Consider the following 8002-nt stretch of genomic DNA (forward strand, 5'->3'; position numbering starts at 1 on the left):
AGAAAGAGTAACATTCCAGTTTCTGGAAAAAATCATAGAATCATAGAATATGCTGAACTGGAATAACCTACTACGATCATTGAGTCCAATTCTTTACTCTGCACTGAACACCCCAAGAATCACAGCAGCCCCTGAGAATGTTGTTAAAATTCTTCTTGAACTTAAACAGGCTTGGTGCTATGACCACTGTGATCCTCAGTGGATAAAAGACAAACTCCCAAATCTCAACAGCCCCTTTTCACCATATTGCATGTAGCCCATTGAGATAAAAGCAGTAGCCCAGTCAGTGGTCTTCAGCCCAAAAGGCCCTTTTCCCTCTGCTCATAAATCCTATTCAGAATCTTAAACCATTTGATTAAGCATTTTCCATTTTTTTTTTTTCTGACATGGTTAATAACAAGGTGAAGTTCCATGCCATTCTAGTTTTCATTTTTACCTCTATTTCACTATCAGTAGAATTAACAATCTAACAGAGGCCTTATTTGAGTAGCTTTCACATAAACTCCACTCTTAATCTTTCTAGTCTGGCACCCCTTTTGAACACTTTATTGGTTCAATAGTGAATGAGGTCAGGAGGGAATCATAGAATCAAAGAATCATAGAATAAGTTGTGTTGGAAAATACCCATAAGGATTGACACTGGCCGTTTATATACAGACACGAAAGGAACGGAACCACACCTGAACAGTGTCATGAGCTGTTTATTTAAGAAGCATCAGTCTCATTACATGGCCATGGCAATGGATCCATGGGAGCAGCTCGCTATCCAGACAGCAGGCTGAGGAAACTTATTGTTGCAACATATTATAAGATAGTTTCAGACCCAGTTTCAGCCAATTACATAGAGGAAAAGCATATTGACAGTAGTTCTATCCAACCATATGAAGCACACGTAGCTTTGGTTAAAACAATAGCAGCTTTTTCTCTCATACAATAGTTCGTTTATAAAAGACAAAGCACAGAGCCCTATTCATATTAAACTTCCTAAATATTTACTAAAATATACCTTTTTGCAATTTAGAAAGACAAACTACATAGCTTTATTGCTCTATTGCTCATGTCTTTGCTACTGCCGATATATCTTTTCTGCTGCTTTAGCATTTCACTATCCTTATTGTCTCTGAGGCCTTTCTTTTTCCCAGCTTTCCTAAAATCCTCTAAACCCATGGATTCCCACAATTCCCCCTCTCTGTTGACCCAAAAAGAAATCTTCAAAACCGTGTCGTCCACTACTTGCTTTTCATAGCCCTACTATAACACTTTTGCTTACTATCTGCTTGAGGCCTATTCTTGTGGACACTAATCATTGCTATGTAACAGCACAGCAACTTAATGCTGTGAAGGCTCAATCAGTGAAAAGATATGAATCAGGTCTGACAATAGTTATGAGTCATTGTTTAAAAAACTCTATTGTAGATTCCAGGGTCTTAACTCAAAACCCTCTTCCATTTCTCTTCATCCATCATTTCCATGAGATTTCGAACACTCTCTGTACTTCTTCTTCCTACTTCTCTGTCTTGTATGACAAAAACTTCTTTGACTGTTTTGCTTATCATTCGTCGCACACACTGAAGTATGCAGGGGATTACTATCAATATCATTACAAAAAAACCCAATATATGGAGACCTATCTTGCAAAGTTGCCTTAGCCAAGGTGCAAAGCTCCATTCTTGGAACAGATCATCCAACAGAATCCACCATCCTCTTTAATTTGGGCTGTCAGATCTTTCAGTTTTTGTATGCTTTTGTGAATGGATTCCGAATGGTCAGACAGGTTCATACAACACAATCCTTCAAATTCCTCACAATCATGCCTTTGTGCCAGTAAAAGAAAGTCAATTGCTGCTCTATTTTGAAGGGTAGCATGTCTAACACTATCAACATCGGTTAACATATCACTAATGGCAGAGGATGTGGCATTAGTTTGTTTGCTCAGCCAACATCCAACACGATCTAATTGTTTCAAAGCCACTGCTGAAGCCAATTGGGGTAAAAATATACTTGCTGAAACCCTTCTTGCAGCTTTCCAAGGCATGAAATCACTCTGACAGTCCTCATCATAATGAGGAACAGATTTTGTTCTCCTTTGTTTCATGACCACTTTAGCTGAGGGTGCGATTACAGTGAGCATCCCAATGCTACAAGGGCTACCTTTAAGGTGTGCTGGAATGCCTTGCCAAGCCCTGTCTCCACAAATGAACCAATATCCCTTAGGCAATTGCTGTGGATATAGGTCAGCCTCAGGAAGCACATCCCAACTGTTTGAAAAATTACACCAAAACCTCAAATTTCTGTATGCAGAGTAACGGGGAGTAACATTAAACTTTGGATGATCACCTTTTTGCCAAACACTGGCTATGAAGGTAAAGCAAAAATCCGTTGTTAAAGAACCAAGGATTTCCAATTCTTGGGGTTCAGAAGCTGTCTTGGGAAGTTTTTTGGCCCAAACATTCCAATTCAATGTGGGATTGTTTCCATTGTCAATTTCACCTGGCTTACCATTGGATTGTTTTTTGACCAAAGGCAACTCTTTTACTGGCACACCAACCAGACAGGTTGAGAAAGGTTTTTCTGGTTCCGAATTAGACAACCATAGGGTATCTGAGCCGGCTGCCTTGGCTAAGGTCACCCAAACATTTGTTTTTGGTTGTTCCACAGCCAAATCTGCACGACAAAAAAGAATAAAACCCACCAATACCAACATACAACTTGAATTTGCTTCATCTTATCCATGTGCTAAGTTTTGGCAGAATCCTTACATATATATCAATTTTTAAATTTTTGCTTTCAACAAAAACAAAAGCTCAAACTTTTGCCAAAAGTCAGCTCTACAAAACAAACATTTGACATACAATTGACACACTTATAAATAACATTAACACAAAGTCAGAATTTGCAGGTTCCACCGATGAACAAGGAACGTCAGGCGTGACCCGGGATCCCTCTGCTCGGCTCACGTCTGCGTACTTGCTTCCTCGGTTCTGGACTCGTCAACATGTTCTGGGGTGCGATATGGTTTGACGTTCTTGGCTGGGACCCACCTAATTCCAGCACCTGTAGAGACAGAAGCATACCCTTTGCCCCAGGTTATTAATTGGAAAGGACCTTCAATTTGTCCAGATTCAGGGTTTCTAATTAAAACAGGTGGATTTTCTTTCAATTTCGCCTGAGTGTTATTTGAAAAATGCCTAAAAATCGGAGGATCAGGTTCTGCAAACTACTTGACGCAGGCCGTTTATATACAGACACTAACGGAACAGGACCACACCTGAATAGCATCATGAGCTATTTATTTAAGAAGCATCAGTCTCATTACATGGCTGTGGCAATGGATTGATGTGAGCAGCTCGCTATCCAGACAGCAGGCCAATTCGAGCCTTGCATTTGAGGGTATTGAGCTGGAACCATTTGAGGATTGGTTGATTGAGGCACAAATGACTGAGGTACCAACACCATTTGATTGGGTACTTGGTTGCCAGGGGGTACCACTACTTGTGTCTGAGCGCGGTGGTAATGCGCGCTGTTTCTGAAGTTTAATGACAGAGGCCTGCCATCAATATCAAAATGAGAGCGACAATGCTTAGCAAGATGCCTCCCTTTTCGGCATTGAGGGCAGATAGAAAGTTGTTTTGGTGGAAATGTTTTTGCATGACAATCCTTTTTAACATGACCAGGTTTACCACAAGCAAAGCAACAAGGCTTTTTATCAGAGTCCAACTGCACAGTGTTAACAGAATTTTCCCAAAGTTTTTCTTGTTTTTCTAAAAGCTTTTCAAATTTATCCATTCGTTTTGTCAAATTATCTTCTAATGTTTTTTCTAACACATTGACCTGCAAATTTGGAAGGTGTTGTGGTCCACCTATTCTGCTGCATGCTGTTAACATCTGCACAACAGTTGGAGGCTGATCAGGCAAAGTTAAAAGAATTTTTCTACATTCATCATTAGAATTTACAAAAGCAAGGTTTTGAACAATATAAGAACGAGCTTGTTCATCTGGACATTGCCTTTCAACTGCTTGGGTTAGTCTATCCAAAAAAGAATCATAGGGTTCTGTTTCACCTTGTTTAATCAAGGTATAAGAATTTACATGTGTGCCAGCTGCCTCTACTGAAAATAAGGCTTCCCTAGCAGCATCTTTAATATCAGCTAATACAGACCAAGGCAAATCTACTGCTTGATTTTCTGCTCTGTGGTAAGACGGATCACCTGCTAATTGAACAACATCTAAATCTGCATGATCAGTATTTACATACTTTTCAACCAACTTATTAAGAAGTTTTTTCCATTGTAATTCCCACAGAAGGTATTGCGAATTGGTTAAAATCAGTGAAGCTATATTTCGAAAATCAGCAGGGACCAAATCATAAGAATTAAAAGTACTTTTCAACACATTATTAAAATAAGGAGAATAGAACCCACTTTCTTTCAAAGCCTGACGTAATTCCTTTATGTCATAGTGAGAGAGACTTTCATATCTAGGGTTAACATCATTATGACCATATCTTACAGGTAATGCAAGGAGTTGTTTCTTTGAATCCAAATATTTTTCTAATTGTTGATTAATATTAGACCAGTCCGGCAGCTTTAAAGGAGGATCAGGGTTAGAATTGACAGTTTCACTGACAGTGGTTGTTCCGGGAACCCTGCCAGTGTCCGAATTCTTGGCAGGGACGTTGCTGTACCAATGAACTTTCCTAGGAGCTCTGCCAGGATGGGCGGGAGAACACACCTCCGAATTCCTAGCAGAGACACCTGAACAACAAGCCTCCCCTGGAGCCCTGCCCAGAGGGACAGAGGCGGGCTCAACCATGGACCACGCCCCCTCCAGAGCCCTCCCAAGAGGGGCTGGGGAGGAGGTGTGTTCTCTGGATTGTGGAATAAATGCAAAATTTGTCTCAGCCTGGCTACTTGTCCTTGAATTTGTATCTCTGATAATTTCTAAAACCTTACTGCATGTTTCACACTGTCTCCCTGCCAGCGAGGACTCAGCTGGAGGGTTGCCAACATTAGACTGCAAGTTTAAAATGCTATTTTTCCCTTCAACAACAAATGAGACAGACTTCAAATCCCTCAAAATCTCAGTCTGTGTTTCCACAGAGACCTTTCGAAAATCTCCTACTTTCTTTTCAAACCCCTGGCTGTCGACTGCTGCCTCTATCTTTCCTCCTGCCCTGTTCTCTGAAGGCAGTGTCACAGCTACAGCTATTTCATCCTCTATACCAAAAGCTTGGCGAGCCATAGAAAAACCTGGCAGTGACTTAGCAGAACAATTCACTAGAAAAGCATTTTATGAATGGCAATACACACTGCCCACCTGAACTGAACCCAAAGGGGTGTCTGCCCGAGAAGAGGAAGCAGTGGCAGGAGTGACCCCCACAGCTCCCTGACCAGGCAAAGCAGATCCCAAGCCCATCTCGGCCAACCCTGCTTGTACAGTTTCAGAACACATAAATCCTTTATCACAAAACCTCTGCAAATTTTCATCTACCACCTTCACGCGGTTCGCACCTACCCCCGAACAGAACTCATGCGCATTTTCATTCCCGGAACGCAACAAAAGTTCCGAACATATTTCCCAACACGGCAAAAGTTCATTTTTTCCCAGAGGGAGGGGCGAAGGACTGCTCTCAACTGCAGAAATGCTGACAAGCCTGGAAGAAACAGGGGACCTGAGATGGAAGCTGTTCCGGTTCGCCGTCTCTGGAAGACATGACACTGGACGCTTTGGAAGGAAAGGAACTCTGAGAGGAACCCGAAACTTCCACAGAAAAGGATGGTGACTCGGTATTACTTGAATTTAAGGCATCTGAACAAGATATTTTGTTCTGTTGTTTGGAAATGTCTGTGTTACAGTCAGTTTGTTAAAAACACTCTAACAAAGCCCTGGAAACAGGCATGAGTTTGCTTACAGTCTCGTCCTTTTTGAGAGACAACAGATTATAGATTTTCCAGTTTATTTGATCCCAAAAAACAAAGGTAAAAGCAGACTGCAAGTCTGTATTTTGAGTGTTCGCTTTTACCCAGACTAATAAGTCTTTCAGCTCATTTTTTGTGATATCTGAACGTCCTTTATCTTGTAATATTTTCTCAAGCTGGCAAAAAACGTCCTATTCTGTTTTAGATAAATGATTACTCATTTTCTTCACCCAGGAAGCCCCTAGAAAAAGATTACTTACAAGGACATCAGATGTAGACGACGAGGGGATGATGTATTCCTCCTGTTTAACAACCTGGGTCTCCGGTGCCGGAGTTTTTCCAAGATTTTCTTTTTTATTCTAGTCTAAAGTCCTCCTCACACGGGGCACCATGTGACACAGGCCGTTTATATACATGCATGAACAGAACGGGACCACACCTGAATAGCATCGTGAGTTATTTATTTAAGAAACATCAGTCTCATTACATGGCCATGGCAATGGATCCATGGGAGCAGCTCGCTATCCAGACAGCAGGCTGAGGAAACTTATTGTTGCAACATATTATAAGATAGTTTCAGACCCAGTTTCAGCCAATTACATAGAGGAAAAGCATATTGACAGTAGTTCTATCCAACCATATGAAGCACACGTAGCTTTGGTTAAAACAATAGCAGCTTTTTCTCTCATACAATAGTTCATTTATAAAAGACAAAGCACAGAGCCCTATTCATATTAAACTTCCTAAATATTTACTAAAATATACCTTTTTGCAATTTAGAAAGACAAACTACATAGCTTTATTGCTCTATTTCTTATGTCTTCGCTACTGCCGATATATCTTTTCTGCTGCTTTAGCATTTCACTATCCTTATTGTCTCTGAGGCCATTCTTTTTCCCAGCTTTCCTAAAATCCTCTAAACCCATGGATTCCCACAATGATCATTGAGTCCAGCTGTTGGCCCTGCACAGCCCCATACCCAAGAATCATACCATGTGCCCAAGAGTAGTGTCCAAATGCTGCTTGAACTCTCTCAGGCTTGATGTTGTGACCACTTCTGTGGGGACTCTGTTCCAGTGCCCAACTGGAACTCCCTGGGTGAAGAATGCTTTTCTAATAGCCAACCTAACTCCACCCTGCCACAAATTCAGTCCGTGCGTTCAGGCCTGTCCCTGGTCACAGAGAGAATAAATCAGTGCCTGCTCCTTCTCTTCTCCTCCAGAGGAAGTTGTAAATGCAGTGAGGTCTCCCCACTATGTCCTGTTTTATAGTCTGAACAGATCAAATTACCTCAGCCACTCCCCAAAAGGCCCTTAACCACCTTTGTTGCCTTCCTTTGGACAGTCACAACTCTATGACCTGCTTATACTGGTGGCACCCAGAAGTGCCCCAGCACTGGAAGTGAGGCTGCCCCAGTGCAGAGCAGAGCAGGACAATCCAATCCCCTGCCTTGCCCAACTGCCCATGCTGTCCCTGATGCCCCAGGACAGGCTTGGCCCTCCTGGCTGCCAGGGCACTGCTGGCTCATGTTCAACTTGCCATGGACCAGAAGCCCAGGGACCTTTCCATGGCACTGCTGCCCAGCCTCTCGTTCTCATTCTGTACATAAAAGTCAATTTTTGACATAATGTCCTTTGAGGGGTCCTTAACCACATTGTAACATTAAATAGTATTAATAAAGAGACCATAGGTCATAGACACATGGGTAAATCTGGAGTATCTTACTAATGGAGGTAGAACTGCAGAGATGATATCTGATGCTATCACATACAAACTGTTACAATGCTGTGCAGTGAGATCTATTGAAAGAAATCACATCTATTCCATTGCTTTCATGTTTCTACACATTTCTTTCAGTCCTTTTCAGTGCATGGCATCTAGCTAGATACCTCCTCACAATTTGTGCTGCACAGAGAAGTACCTGAGATACCTTTTCTTGCAGAAAGTCTAAAGTATACAGTAATAACTATAAAATCTCTCAGTTTAAGACACAGCAACATTCTGACAGCCATCAAGGGATTCTTTGTCAGGTAAATGTCTTCTGCTATCATTCTCATTCTCTGATTCTTTCACATTCAGCAGCT

The 8002-nt window shown here is 41.6% G+C and overlaps 1 long non-coding RNA gene across 1 annotated transcript; it reads right to left on the minus strand.

Moving 5' to 3' along the window:
• Window positions 1-683: 683 nt before the first annotated feature.
• On the minus strand, window positions 684-7108 carry LOC135290622 (uncharacterized). Its single transcript, XR_010353378.1, has 2 exons — window positions 6179-7108; window positions 684-3054 (listed from the first exon to the last, which is right to left on the minus strand). It is a non-coding gene; the product is annotated as an uncharacterized LOC135290622 (long non-coding RNA).
• Between the last annotated feature and the right edge of the window lie 894 nt (window positions 7109-8002).

Source organism: Passer domesticus, chromosome Z (genome assembly GCF_036417665.1).
Source record: "Passer domesticus isolate bPasDom1 chromosome Z, bPasDom1.hap1, whole genome shotgun sequence".
Taxonomy (NCBI): Eukaryota; Metazoa; Chordata; class Aves; order Passeriformes; family Passeridae; genus Passer; species Passer domesticus.